Raw genomic sequence first — 14,725 nt, forward strand, 5'->3', positions numbered from 1 at the left:
TTCAAACACACACGTTAGTTCAAAGTTCACACACACACGTTAGCTCAACCGGTTGGTACGTTGTCAAGGAGGGCGGTCATGTGTGTTTGCGAGCAGATGATCACTGGCCCAGTATTGGGGACAGGGACAGTGGAGGTGCAGATGCTCACTGGCCCAGGATGGGGACAGGGACAGTGGAGGAGGAGATGATCACTGGCCCAGTATGGGGACAGGGACAGTGGAGGAGGAGATGATCACTGGCCCAGTATGGGGACAGGGACAGTGGAGGAGGAGATGATCACTGGTCCAGTATGGGGACAGGGACAGTGGAGGAGGAGATGATCACTGGCCCAGTATGGGGACAGGGACAGTGGAGGAGGAGATGATCACTGGCCCAGTATGGGGACAGGGACAGTGGAGGAGGAGATGATCACTGGCCCAGTATGGGGACAGGGACAGTGGAGGAGGAGATGATCACTGGCCCAGTATGGGGACAGGGACAGTGGAGGAGGAGATGATCACTGGCCCAGTATGGGGACAGGGACAGTAGAGGAGGAGATGATCACTGGTCCAGTATGGGGACAGGGACAGTGGAGGAGGAGATAATCACTGGTCCAGTATGGGGACAGGGACAGTGGAGGAGGAGATGATCACTGGTCCAGTATGGGGACAGGGACAGTGGAGGAGGAGATAATCACTGGTCCAGTATGGGGACAGGGACAGTGGAGGAGGAGATGATCACTGGTCCAGTATGGGGACAGGGACAGTGGAGGAGGAGATGATCACTGGCCCAGTATGGGGACAGGGACAGTGGAGGAGGAGATGATCACTGGCCCAGTATGGGGACAGGGACAGTGGAGGAGGAGATGCTGTTAGCAGCACACGTTTCACATACACTACAAAGACACACACACAGAAACACACACAGAAACAAACACAGAAACACACACAGAAACACACACAGAAACACACACACAGAAACACACAAACAGAAACACACACAAACAGAAACACACACACAGAAACACACACACACACACACAGAAACACACACAAACAGAAACACACACACAGAAACACACACACAGAAACACACACACAGAAACACACACATACAGAAACACACACACACATGCACAGAGAGAAACACACACAAACAGAAACACACACAGAAACACACACAGAAACACACACACAGAAACACACACACAGAAACACACACACAGAAACACACACAAACAGAACCACACACACAGAAACACACACACAGAAACACACACATTGACTTATTATGAACCCGCTCCAAGGCAGTCCCAGCAAAATCTTCGCTTGAGAAATGTAGAACCAGTCAACAGTTTGGACACACCTACTCATTCAAGGGTTTGTCATTATTTGTACTATTTTCTACATTGTAGAATAATAGTGAAGACATAAAAACTATGAAAAAACACATATGGAATCATGTAGTAACCAAACAAAGTGTATATATTTTATATTTCAGATTCTTCAAAGTAGCCACTATTTGCCTTGATGACACCTTTGCACACTCTTGGCATTCTCTCAACCAGCTTCACCTGTAATGTTTTTTATAGCAGTCTTCACCAGGAATGTTTTCCAACAGGAGTTCCCACATATACTGAACACTTGTTGGCAGCTTTTACTTCACTCTGCGGTAAAACTCATCCCAACTCATCCCAACTCAATTGGGTTGAGGTCAGGTGATTGTGGAAGCCAGGTCATCTGATGCAGCACTCCATCGCTCTCCTTCTTGGTCAAATAGCCATTACACAGCCTGGAGGTGTGTTTTGGGTCATTGTTCTGTTGAAAAACAAATGATAGTCCCACTATGTGCAAACCAGATGGGATGGCGTATCGCGGCAGAATGCTGTGGTAGCCATGCTGGTTAAGTGTGCCTTGAATTTTATATAAATCACAGAAAGTGTCACCAGCAAAGCACCCCCACACCATCACACCTCCTCCTCCGTGCTTCATGTTGGGAACCACACATCTGGAAATAATCCTTTCACCTACTCTGTGTCTCACAAAGAAATGGCAGTTGGAACCAAAAATCTGAAATTTGGTCTCATCAGACAAAATAACAGATTTCCGGGAATATGTGGGAACTCCTTCAAGACTGTTGGAAAAGCATTCCAGGTGAAGCTGGTTGAGAGAATGCCAAGAGTGTGCAAAGCTGTCATCAAGGCAAAGGGTGCCTACTTTTAAGAATCTCAAATATAAAATATATTTTTTATTTTTTTGTTTTACTACATGATTCCATATGTGTTATTTCATCATTTTTTGTCTTCACTATTATGCTACAATGTTGAACATAGTCATAGTAAATGTGTCCAAACTCTTTACTGGTACTGTACATATACAGAGCATTCAATGTATTCAGACCACTTCCCCCTTTTCCACATTTTGTTATGTTACAGCCTTATTCTAAAATGGATTAAATAAAATGTTTTCCTCATCAATCTACACAAAATACCACACAGTGATGAAATGAAAACAGGTTTATAGATATTTTTGCAAATGTATTAAAAAAAAACTAACCTTGTTTACATAAGTAACTAGACCCATTGCTGTGAGACTAAAACATGAGCTCAGGTGCATCCTGTTTCCATTGATCATCCTTAAGATGTTTCTACAACTTGATTGGAGTCCACCTGTGGTAAATTCAATTGATTGGACATGATTTGGAAAGGCACACACCTGTCTATAGTTGACAGCGCATGTCAGAGCAAAAACCAAGCCATGAGGTCAAATGAATTGTCCGTAGAGCTCAGAGACAGGATTGTGCCGAGGCACAGATCTGGGGAAGGGTATCAAAACTATTCTGCATCTTTGAAGGTCCCCAAGAACACAGTGGCCATCATTCTTAAATGGTAGAAGGTTGGAACAACCTAGACTTCCTAGAGATGGCCGCCCAGCCAAACTGAGCAATCGGGGGAGAAGGGCCTTGGACAGGGAGGTGACCATGAACCTGATGGTCACTCTGATAGAGCTATAGAGTTCCTCTGTGGAGATGGGATAACATTTCAGCAGGACAACCATCTCTGCAGCACCAATCAGGCATTTCTGGTAGTGTGTCCAGACGGAAGCCACTCCTCAATAAAAGGCACTTAAAAAGACTCTCAGACCACGAGAAACAAGATTCTCTGGTCTGATGAAATCAACATTGAATGATTTGGCCTTAATGCCAAGCGTCACATCTGGGGGAAACATGGAACCATCCCTACAGTAAAGCATGGTGGTGGCAGCATCATGCTTTGGGGGTATTTGTTCAGTGGCAGGGACAGGGAGACTAGTCAGGATCAAGGGAAAGATGAACAGAGCAAAGTACAGAGAGATCATTGATGAAAACCTGCTCCAGAGCGCTCAGGACCTCAGACTGGGGCAAACGTTCACCTTCCAACAGGACAACAAACCTAACCACACAGCCAAGACAATGCAGTATTGGCTTCGGGACAAGTCTCTGAATGTCGTTGAGTTGCCCAGCAATAGCCTGGAAAGAGAAACCGATCGAACATCTCTGGAGAGACCTGAAAAAAGCTATGCAGCGACGCTCCCCATCCAACCTGAAGGAGCTTGAGAGGATCTGCAGAGAATATTGGGAGAAACTCTCCAAATAGAGGTGTGCCAAGCTTGTAGCATCATACCCAAGAAGACTTAAAGCGTGTAATCACTGGCAAAGGTTATTTAACAAAGTACTTAGTAGAGGGTCTGAATACTTATGTAAATGTGATATTTAAGTTTACATTTTTGATATATTAGCAACAATGTTTAAAAACCTGTTTTTGCTATTTCATTATGGGGTATTCTGTGTAGATTCATGAGGGGAAAAAAGGATTTAATCAATTTTAGAATAAGGCTGTAGTGTAACAAAATGTGGAAAAAGTCAAGGGGTCTGAATACTTTCCGAATGCATTTTAAATATATATTAAACATAATGTTATTTGTTAGCTAGCTGGCAAAGGCTATTTAACACAGTTGCACTTTCAAGTCAAGGTAAGCTTTTCAGTTTTATGAATGTATTGCCAACAGTACACTGTGCTGTGTGATTGTACACATGGATTGGATTGTTGGGTTCAAGTTTTTAACACTAATATTAGTATATTGACAACGATGTAGTTGTTAGCGGTTAGTGGTTAGCGGTTATGGTCTGAAGGTTTGGCTTGGATAGGTTTTTGCGCCTGGTCACAGACAGCTGATGTGTTGTGCACTCCACAACTGAAGGGAAAAGGTAGGAGGAGGAGAGCGGGTAGATTCGAGAAAATAATTATACAATGAGCAAACTGATGATGCTGTACGTGGGCTGCTATGAAAGTGAACTGCGGGTGCTGTGTGCGGGTGATCAAGGGTGTATTCATTCTGCCGATAATGTCGCAAAACGTTTCTGAAACGGAAGCAAACGGAGCGAAACGTGGAGGGACCTACCTGAATTTGTCTAATATAAATTTGAACGTTAAATGCAGGCAAGAGTGTACAAGGCAGTATTGAATGTGTCACTGTCTTTCCCCTTGATTACTCTAATGTGTCTCTCGAACCTGCGCGCACCTACATTAAACACTTTAATTTGTTGAGTAGGTTGTAGCAACCTCATGAAGGGTAAAGGGCAAATTTGAGTATCATGTAGTAGCCTAAACTTGTTGATTTTATATTTAACTGGGTGAATGGAATATGAACGACAGTCATCCAATATGATGTAATAGAAATAAGGCCATGCACATACAAAACAATGGTCCTCCTTAATCTTAAACTGACACACACTTACAGCCAGTATAATAATAGTAAATAAATCGAATCTCCCTGCAGGTTTCTATCAACAAGAGGCAAAGATGATCTCTGGAAAGTTTGGAAGTAACACATGTATTTCATGATTGTCTGCCTGGGAGGATTTACTTAACAAGCATGAAGTTCATGAAAACATCTCATGCTGGATTTCAAAGTCACTGTCGACATCTGCTTTTTTGTTTCTCCCACAGACAGACATGCGCACGCAAACAAACACACACACACACACACACACACACAATGGTTTTCAACTCCCAAAAGTTTCGACTCCCTTCATCTCATAAATATGCTAATTATTGATTCCTTTGTCAAACAGCGTGTGACGAGTCAGATATTGTTATAATAGACGACATGAAAAAGACAGGAGAAAAGGTTCTCTCCCTCTTCCGGTTTCTCTCTTTTCATCTCTCCATCCCACCAAACCGGGATGCTTCCAATGGCATTGAGGAGTACACCACATCACGGGCTTTATCATTAAGTGCATCAAGGACGTCGTCCACCACAGTACATACATTCCCCAACCAGAAGCCATGGATTACAGGCAACATTCGCACTGAGCTAAAGGGTAGAACTGCCGCTTTCAAGGTGCAGGACTCTAACTCCAGTTTCAACTGTTCTGCCTTATTATTATTCGACCATGCTGGTCATTTATGAACATTTGAACATCTTGGCCATGTTCTGTTATAATCTCCACCCGGCACAGCCAGAAGAGGACTGGCCATCCCACATATGCTCTCTCTAATTCTCTCTTTCTTTCTCTCTCTCGGAGGACCTGAGCCCTAGGACCATGCCCCAGGAATACCTGACATGATGACTCCTTGCTGTCCCCAGTCCACCTGACTGTGCTGCTGCTCCAGTTTCAACTGTTCTGCCTTATTATTATTCGACCATGCTGGTCATTTATGAACATTTGAACATCTAGACCATGTTCTGTTATAATCTCCACCCGGCACAGCCAGAAGAGGACTGGCCACCCCACATAGCCTGGTTCCTCTCTAGGTTTCTTCCTAGGTTTTGGCCTTTCTAGGGAGTTTTTCCTAGCCACCGTGCTTCTACACCTGCATTGCTTGCTGTTTGGGGTTTTAGGCTGGGTTTCTGTACAGCACTTTGAGATATCAGCTGATGTACGAAGGGCTATATAAATACATTTGATTTGATTTGATTTGATTTAACCCGGAAGCTTATAAGAAATCCTGCTATGCCCTGCAACGAACCATCAAACAGGCAAAGCGTCAATACAGGGCTAAGATTGAATCGTACTACACAGGCTCTGACGCTCGTCTTATGTGGCAGGGCTTGCAAACTATTACAGACTACAAAGGGAAGCACGGCCGCGAGCTGCCCAGTGACACGAGCCTACCAGACGAGCTAAATCACTTCTATGCTCGCTTCGAGGCGAGCAACACTGAGGCATGAGTAAGACCTTTAAACAGGTCAACATTCACAAGGCTGCGGGGCCAGATGGATTGCCAGGACGTGTGCTCCGGGCATGTGCTAACCAACTGGCAGGTGTCTTCACTGACATTTTCAACATGTCAGTGAATGAGTCTGTAATACCAACATGTTTCCCAGCAGACCACCTGTGCCCAAGAACACTAAGGCAACCTGCCTAAATGACTACAGACCCATGGCACTCACGTCCGTAGCCATGGAGTGCTTTGAAAGGCTGGTAATGGTTCACATTAACACCATTATCCCAGAAACCCAAGAGCCACTCCAATTTGAATACCGCCCAAACAGATCCACAGATGATGCAATCTCTATTGCACTCCACACTGCCCTTTCCCACCTGGACAAAAGGAACACCTATGTGAGAATGCTATTAATTGACTACAGCTCAGCATTCAACACCATAGTGCCCTCAAAGCTCATCACTAAGGATCCTGGGACTAAACACCTCCCTCTGCAACTGGATCCTGGACTTCCTGACGGGACGCCCCCAGGTTGTGAGGGTAGGTAACAACACATCCGCCACGCTGATCCTCAGCACTGGAGCCCCTTAGTGGTGCGTGCTCAGTCCCTCCTGTACGCCCTGCATGGCAAGCAATACCGGAGTGCCAGGTCTAGGACAAAAAAGGCTTCTCAACAGCTTTTACCCCCCAAGCCATAAGACTCCTGAACAGGTAAACAAATGGCTACCCGGACTATTTACATTGTCCCCCCCCAATCCCTCTTTTACGCTGCTGCTACTCTCTTTTTATTATTTATGCATAGTCACTTTAACTTCATTTACATATCACCTCAATTAGCCTGACTAACCGGTGCCTGTACATAGCCTCACTACTGTATATAGCCTCCCTACTGTATATAGCCTCCCTACTGTATATAGCCTCCCTACTGTATATAGCCTCCCTACTGTATATAGCCTCTCTACTGTATGTAGCCTCTCTACTGTATATAGCCTCTCTACTGTATGTAGCCTCTCTACTGTATATAGCCTTGCTACTGTATATAGCCTCTCTACTGTATGTAGCCTCTCTACTGTATATAGCCTCTCTACTGTTTATAGCCTCCCTACTGTATATAGCCTCTCTACTGTATGTAGCCTCTCTACTGTATATAGCCTTGCTACTGTATATAGCCTCTCTACTGTATGTAGCCTCTCTATTGTATATAGCCTCGCTACTGTATATAGCCTCCCTACTGTATATAGACTCTACTGTATATAGCCTCTCTACTGTTTATAGCCTCCCTACTGTATATAGCCTCACTACTGTATATAGCCTCCCTACTGTATATAGCCTCACTACTGTATATAGCCACTCTACTGTATATAGCCTCTACTGTATATAGCCTCGCTACTGTATATAGCCTCGCCACTGTATATAGCCTCACTACTGTATATAGCCTCGATACAGTATATAGCCTCACTACTGTATATAGCCTCGCTACTGTATATAGCCTCACTACTGTATATAGCCTCGATACAGTATATAGCCTCGCTACTGTATATAGCCTCTCTACTGTATATAGCCTCTCTACTGTATATAGCCCCACAACTGTATACTACACCTGGTGTATTTAGCATTTCATTGTAAGGTCTACTACACCTGTTGTATTCATCATTTCACTGTAAGGTCTACAACACCTGTTGTATTCATCATTTCACTGTAAGGTCTACTACACCTGTTGTATTCATCATTTCACTGTAAGGTCTACTACACCTGTTGTATTCAGCATTTCACTGTAAGGTCTACAACACCTGTTGTATTCATCATTTCACTGTAAGGTCGACTACACCTGTTGTATTCAGCATTTCACTGTAAGGTCTACTACACCTGTTGTATTCAGCATTTCACTGTGAGGTCTACTACACCTGTTGTATTCAGCATTTCACTGTAAGGTCTACTACACCTGTTGTATTCAGCATTTCACTGTGAGGTCTACAACACCTGTTGTATTCATCATTTCACTGTAAGGTCTACTACACCTGTTGTATTCATCATTTCACTGTAAGGTCTACTACACCTGTTGTATTCAGCATTTCACTGTAAGGTCTACAACACCTGTTGTATTCATCATTTCACTGTAAGGTCGACTACACCTGTTGTATTCAGCATTTCACTGTAAGGTCTACTACACCTGTTGTATTCAGCATTTCACTGTAAGGTCTACTACACCTGTTGTATTCAGCATTTCACTGTAAGGTCTACTACACCTGTTGTATTCAGCATTTCACTGTGAGGTCTACTACACCTGTTGTATTCAGCATTTCACTGTAAGGTCTACTACACCTGTTGTATTCAGCATTTCACTGTAAGGTCTACTACACCTGTTGTATTCAGCATTTCACTGTAAGGTCTACTACACCTGTTGTATTCAGCATTTCACTGTAAGGTCTACTACACCTGTTGTATTCAGCATTTCACTGTGAGGTCTACTAAACCTGTTGTATTCAGCATTTCACTGTAAGGTCTACTACAGCTGTTGTATTCAGCATTTCACTGTAAGGTCTACTACAGCTGTTGTATTCAGCATTTCACTGTAAGGTCTACTACACCTGTTGTATTCAGCATTTCACTGTGAGGTCTACTACACCTGTTGTATTCAGCATTTCACTGTGAGGTCTACTACACCTGTTGTATTCAGCATTTCACTGTAAGGTCTACTACACCTGTTGTATTCAGCATTTCACTGTAAGGTCTACTACACCTGGTGTACTCAGCATTTCACTGTGAGGTCTACTACACCTGGTGTACTCAGCATTTCACTGTAAGGTCTACTACACCTGTTGTATTCAGCATTTCACTGTAAGGTCTACTACACCTGTTGTATTCAGCATTTCACTGTGAGGTCTACTACACCTGGTGTACTCAGCATTTCACTGTGAGGTCTACTACACCTGTTGTATTCATCATTTCACTGTAAGGTCTACTACACCTGTTGTATTCATCATTTCACTGTAAGGTCTACTACACCTGTTGTATTCAGCATTTCACTGTAAGGTCTACAACACCTGTTGTATTCATCATTTCACTGTAAGGTCGACTACACCTGTTGTATTCAGCATTTCACTGTAAGGTCTACTACACCTGTTGTATTCAGCATTTCACTGTGAGGTCTACTACACCTGTTGTATTCAGCATTTCACTGTGAGGTCTACTACACCTGTTGTATTCAGCATTTCACTGTGAGGTCTACAACACCTGTTGTATTCATCATTTCACTGTAAGGTCTACTACACCTGTTGTATTCATCATTTCACTGTAAGGTCTACTACACCTGTTGTATTCAGCATTTCACTGTAAGGTCTACAACACCTGTTGTATTCATCATTTCACTGTAAGGTCGACTACACCTGTTGTATTCAGCATTTCACTGTAAGGTCTACTACACCTGTTGTATTCAGCATTTCACTGTAAGGTCTACTACACCTGTTGTATTCATCATTTCACTGTAAGGTCTACTACACCTGTTGTATTCATCATTTCACTGTAAGGTCTACTACACCTGTTGTATTCAGCATTTCACTGTAAGGTCTACAACACCTGTTGTATTCATCATTTCACTGTAAGGTCGACTACACCTGTTGTATTCAGCATTTCACTGTAAGGTCTACTACACCTGTTGTATTCAGCATTTCACTGTAAGGTCTACTACACCTGTTGTATTCAGCATTTCACTGTAAGGTCTACTACACCTGTTGTATTCAGCATTTCACTGTGAGGTCTACTACACCTGTTGTATTCAGCATTTCACTGTAAGGTCTACTACACCTGTTGTATTCAGCATTTCACTGTAAGGTCTACTACACCTGTTGTATTCAGCATTTCACTGTAAGGTCTACTACACCTGTTGTATTCAGCATTTCACTGTAAGGTCTACTACACCTGTTGTATTCAGCATTTCACTGTGAGGTCTACTAAACCTGTTGTATTCAGCATTTCACTGTAAGGTCTACTACAGCTGTTGTATTCAGCATTTCACTGTAAGGTCTACTACAGCTGTTGTATTCAGCATTTCACTGTAAGGTCTACTACACCTGTTGTATTCAGCATTTCACTGTGAGGTCTACTACACCTGTTGTATTCAGCATTTCACTGTGAGGTCTACTACACCTGTTGTATTCAGCATTTCACTGTAAGGTCTACTACACCTGTTGTATTCAGCATTTCACTGTAAGGTCTACTACACCTGGTGTACTCAGCATTTCACTGTGAGGTCTACTACACCTGGTGTACTCAGCATTTCACTGTAAGGTCTACTACACCTGTTGTATTCAGCATTTCACTGTAAGGTCTACTACACCTGTTGTATTCAGCATTTCACTGTGAGGTCTACTACACCTGGTGTACTCAGCATTTCACTGTGAGGTCTACTACACCTGTTGTATTCATCATTTCACTGTAAGGTCTACTACACCTGTTGTATTCATCATTTCACTGTAAGGTCTACTACACCTGTTGTATTCAGCATTTCACTGTAAGGTCTACAACACCTGTTGTATTCATCATTTCACTGTAAGGTCGACTACACCTGTTGTATTCAGCATTTCACTGTAAGGTCTACTACACCTGTTGTATTCAGCATTTCACTGTGAGGTCTACTACACCTGTTGTATTCAGCATTTCACTGTAAGGTCTACTACACCTGTTGTATTCAGCATTTCACTGTGAGGTCTACAACACCTGTTGTATTCATCATTTCACTGTAAGGTCTACTACACCTGTTGTATTCATCATTTCACTGTAAGGTCTACTACACCTGTTGTATTCAGCATTTCACTGTAAGGTCTACAACACCTGTTGTATTCATCATTTCACTGTAAGGTCGACTACACCTGTTGTATTCAGCATTTCACTGTAAGGTCTACTACACCTGTTGTATTCAGCATTTCACTGTAAGGTCTACTACACCTGTTGTATTCAGCATTTCACTGTAAGGTCTACTACACCTGTTGTATTCAGCATTTCACTGTGAGGTCTACTACACCTGTTGTATTCAGCATTTCACTGTAAGGTCTACTACACCTGTTGTATTCAGCATTTCACTGTAAGGTCTACTACACCTGTTGTATTCAGCATTTCACTGTAAGGTCTACTACACCTGTTGTATTCAGCATTTCACTGTAAGGTCTACTACACCTGTTGTATTCAGCATTTCACTGTGAGGTCTACTAAACCTGTTGTATTCAGAATTTCACTGTAAGGTCTACTACAGCTGTTGTATTCAGCATTTCACTGTAAGGTCTACTACACCTGTTGTATTCAGCATTTCACTGTGAGGTCTACTACACCTGTTGTATTCAGCATTTCACTGTGAGGTCTACTACACCTGTTGTATTCAGCATTTCACTGTAAGGTCTACTACACCTGTTGTATTCAGCATTTCACTGTAAGGTCTACTACACCTGTTGTATTCAGCATTTCACTGTAAGGTCTACTACACCTGTTGTATTCAGCATTTCACTGTAAGGTCTACTACACCTGTTGTATTCAGCATTTCACTGTGAGGTCTACTAAACCTGTTGTATTCAGAATTTCACTGTAAGGTCTACTACAGCTGTTGTATTCAGCATTTCACTGTAAGGTCTACTACACCTGTTGTATTCAGCATTTCACTGTGAGGTCTACTACACCTGTTGTATTCAGCATTTCACTGTGAGGTCTACTACACCTGTTGTATTCAGCATTTCACTGTAAGGTCTACTACACCTGTTGTATTCAGCATTTCACTGTAAGGTCTACTACACCTGGTGTACTCAGCATTTCACTGTGAGGTCTACTACACCTGGTGTACTCAGCATTTCACTGTAAGGTCTACTACACCTGTTGTATTCAGCATTTCACTGTAAGGTCTACTACACCTGTTGTATTCAGCATTTCACTGTGAGGTCTACTACACCTGGTGTACTCAGCATTTCACTGTGAGGTCTACTACACCTGTTGTATTCATCATTTCACTGTAAGGTCTACTACACCTGTTGTATTCATCATTTCACTGTAAGGTCTACTACACCTGTTGTATTCAGCATTTCACTGTAAGGTCTACAACACCTGTTGTATTCATCATTTCACTGTAAGGTCGACTACACCTGTTGTATTCAGCATTTCACTGTAAGGTCTACTACACCTGTTGTATTCAGCATTTCACTGTGAGGTCTACTACACCTGTTGTATTCAGCATTTCACTGTAAGGTCTACTACACCTGTTGTATTCAGCATTTCACTGTGAGGTCTACAACACCTGTTGTATTCATCATTTCACTGTAAGGTCTACTACACCTGTTGTATTCATCATTTCACTGTAAGGTCTACTACACCTGTTGTATTCAGCATTTCACTGTAAGGTCTACAACACCTGTTGTATTCATCATTTCACTGTAAGGTCGACTACACCTGTTGTATTCAGCATTTCACTGTAAGGTCTACTACACCTGTTGTATTCAGCATTTCACTGTAAGGTCTACTACACCTGTTGTATTCAGCATTTCACTGTAAGGTCTACTACACCTGTTGTATTCAGCATTTCACTGTGAGGTCTACTACACCTGTTGTATTCAGCATTTCACTGTAAGGTCTACTACACCTGTTGTATTCAGCATTTCACTGTAAGGTCTACTACACCTGTTGTATTCAGCATTTCACTGTAAGGTCTACTACACCTGTTGTATTCAGCATTTCACTGTAAGGTCTACTACACCTGTTGTATTCAGCATTTCACTGTGAGGTCTACTAAACCTGTTGTATTCAGCATTTCACTGTAAGGTCTACTACAGCTGTTGTATTCAGCATTTCACTGTAAGGTCTACTACACCTGTTGTATTCAGCATTTCACTGTGAGGTCTACTACACCTGTTGTATTCAGCATTTCACTGTGAGGTCTACTACACCTGTTGTATTCAGCATTTCACTGTAAGGTCTACTACACCTGTTGTATTCAGCATTTCACTGTAAGGTCTACTACACCTGGTGTACTCAGCATTTCACTGTGAGGTCTACTACACCTGGTGTACTCAGCATTTCACTGTAAGGTCTACTACACCTGTTGTATTCAGCATTTCACTGTAAGGTCTACTACACCTGTTGTATTCAGCATTTCATTGTGAGGTCTACTACACCTGGTGTACTCAGCATTTCACTGTGAGGTCTACTACACCTGTTGTATTCATCATTTCACTGTAAGGTCTACTACACCTGTTGTATTCATCATTTCACTGTAAGGTCTACTACACCTGTTGTATTCAGCATTTCACTGTAAGGTCTACAACACCTGTTGTATTCATCATTTCACTGTAAGGTCGACTACACCTGTTGTATTCAGCATTTCACTGTAAGGTCTACTACACCTGTTGTATTCAGCATTTCACTGTGAGGTCTACTACACCTGTTGTATTCAGCATTTCACTGTAAGGTCTACTACACCTGTTGTATTCAGCATTTCACTGTGAGGTCTACAACACCTGTTGTATTCATCATTTCACTGTAAGGTCTACTACACCTGTTGTATTCATCATTTCACTGTAAGGTCTACTACACCTGTTGTATTCAGCATTTCACTGTAAGGTCTACAACACCTGTTGTATTCAGCATTTCACTGTAAGGTCTACTACACCTGTTGTATTCAGCATTTCACTGTCAGGTCTACTACACCTGTTGTACTCAGCATTTCACTGTAAGGTCTACTACACCTGTTGTATTCAGCATTTCACTGTGAGGTCTACTACACCTGGTGTACTCAGCATTTCACTGTGAGGTCTACTACACCTGGTTCATTCAGCATTTCACTGTGAGGTCTACTACACCTGTTGTACTCAGCATTTCACTGTGAGGTCTACTACACCTGGTGTATTCAGCATTTCACTGTGAGGTCTACTACACCTGTTGTACTCAGCACACGTGACAAATACACTTTGATTTGATATGAAACACTTTCCTGCTCGACTTTTACACTACAAATGTTCATTCCAATAGTAAATTATTGTCTGAGTGAGAGACATTGTGGACACCGTTCCACTAATAACTTACCAAAGTGTTGTCATGTTTCCAGAGATGACATTTCAGAAAATTCTAGGTATGTGACCCCATTCTCCATTCTTGTTTCTCACCACTACCATAACACTCTGAAGTGAAATCTCACTTATAGTCACCCCCCCCCCCCCCCCCCTTCTCCCATGCACGTAGTTGCCGTGGTGACAGCTGGTATTTAAAGTCATTACCAATTCTATCTACCTGCGACAACTGCTTCCGTTGTCTTGACGATATTATCAGACTAAAATGCCATGTCTATCACTTCACCAGATGTTTTTCTTGTTGTTTGGTGATTCCTTCCCTGGTTTTTTTTGGGGGGGGGGGATTCAGGCTACGACAGTCTCCTTCTGGACCTGGGGATGGTAGCTCATCTAAACCTCTGCCATGTAAACTGCTTTATAGGAGGGTTTACATAAAGAGAGAAATCATAGTTGAATGACAATGCAGAGTCTAGTTGCTTTTTGGTCACAAACAGTAAA

The 14,725-nt window shown here is 42.5% G+C and overlaps 1 protein-coding gene across 1 annotated transcript in view; it reads right to left on the reverse strand.

The window, feature by feature from the left end:
- zmp:0000000660 (arf-GAP with Rho-GAP domain, ANK repeat and PH domain-containing protein 2-like) overlaps positions 1-14,725 on the reverse strand; it is a 257,277-nt gene that overhangs the window by 83,119 nt on the left and 159,433 nt on the right. The window lies entirely within an intron of this gene.

The sequence above is a fragment of the Oncorhynchus mykiss genome, chromosome 21 (assembly GCF_013265735.2).
Source record: "Oncorhynchus mykiss isolate Arlee chromosome 21, USDA_OmykA_1.1, whole genome shotgun sequence".
Lineage (NCBI taxonomy): Eukaryota > Metazoa > Chordata > Actinopteri > Salmoniformes > Salmonidae > Oncorhynchus > Oncorhynchus mykiss.